This window comes from Sardina pilchardus, chromosome 9 (genome assembly GCF_963854185.1).
Source record: "Sardina pilchardus chromosome 9, fSarPil1.1, whole genome shotgun sequence".
NCBI classification, from domain to species: Eukaryota; Metazoa; Chordata; class Actinopteri; order Clupeiformes; family Clupeidae; genus Sardina; species Sardina pilchardus.
Window position 1 is genome coordinate 1,358,333 of NC_085002.1, and position 1,723 is coordinate 1,360,055.

The following is a 1,723-nucleotide window of genomic DNA, read 5'->3' on the forward strand; positions in this document are numbered from 1 at the left end:
CGTTAATTGGGTAAGTATGTATAAAAGAAAAGCAGTGTAGAATGCTGCTTACGCAATGTTTCAAACATCAGAATGTTTTGTGTGTACGCTGCGCAGTGTTTGAATGTGAATCCACACAGGTGTGTACAGGTACGCAATGTTTTAAGATTAACCGGAGTCAAATTCCTTGTTTGTTTACACAAACCTGGCCAATAAAGCTGATTCTGATTTGAATATGAATCCATGCAGGTGTGTGCAGGACAGGTGTGCAGTGTTTTAATATGAATCCACACAGGTGTGTGCAGGTGCGCAATGTTATGAATCCACAAAGGTGTGTGTAGGTACACAACCCTGCTGAAAAAACCAGCCTGACCAGCTAAAGGTGGTTTGCTGGTTGACCAGCTTGTTAACCAGCTTATTTGACCACCCTTTGATGGTTAACCAGCTAGACCAGCAAAACTCTCGCGAAAACACACCTTCAGCTGGTTTACCCAGCTTATGATGGTAATTCAGCTGGTTTTGATTGTCGTACCACCTTAAGCTGGTCATAAGCTGGTCATTTTAGTTGGTGTTGCTGGTCTACATTGCTGGTTTTTACTGGCCACGCCAGCTTATGTTGGTTATTCTAGAAAACCAGCTTGACCATCTTTGTCAAGCTTGACAGGCTAGTCACCAGCATGACCATCTTAAACCAGTTGTATCCCAAACGACAGGCTGGTCACACCAGCACGACCAGCTTCCTCAGATGGTCACGCCAGTATGTCTAGCTGGTGGCCTAACCAGCTACACCAGCAAAGACCAGCAATAATAACTGTGTTTTGGGCAAAGACCAGCAAAGACCAGCTAAAACCAGCTACCAGCCTAAGCTGGTTTCTTGCTGTTTTTTTCAGCAGGGAATGTTTTAATATGAGTCACACAGGTGTGTGCAGGTGTGCAGTGTTTTAATATGAGTCACACAGGTGTGTGCAGGTGCGCAATGTTATGAATCCACAAAGGTGTGTGTAGGTACACAATGTTCTAATACGAATCACACAGGTGTGTGCAGGTGCGCAATATTATGAATCCACAAAGGTGTGTGTAGATACACAATGTTTTAATATAAATCCACATAGGTGTGTGCAGGTGCGCAATGTTATGAATCCACAAAGGTGTGTGTAGGTACACAATGTTTTAATATGAGCCACACAGGTGTGTGCAGGACAGGTACACAATGTTTTAATATGAGCCACACAGGTGTGTGCAGGTGTGCAGTGTTTTAATATGAGTCCCACAGGTGTGTGCAGGTGTGTGCAGGTGTGCAGTGTTTTAATGGGTTAAACGGGTCTCTGTACATGAGCCCCCTGGTCTGCTGCTTAGGCCTGTGCCACCTCCTGGTTGGCTGATGGAGTGGGTGCCCTCTTTTGATTGGCTGCTGGTGTGTGTATCTTCTTTTGATTGGCTGCTGGTGTGTGTATCTTCTTTTGATTGGCTGCTGGTGTGTGTGTGCTGTGTGATGGAGAGGTGACTCAGAGGACAGCTGTACACACACACACACACACACACACACTGTACTGGGTGCCATTAGGAAATCTGGCATCACGCAGCACCTGAAATCATCAGGCCTCCCCACATCGCTACGATTTATGCCCCCCTTCCCACCCCCCGCCGCATGGCAGTGTGTGTGTGTGTGTGTATGTGTGTGTGTGTGTGTGTGTGTGTGTGTGTGTGTGTGTGTGTGAGGGAGAGAGAGAGGACTGAGTGTCTA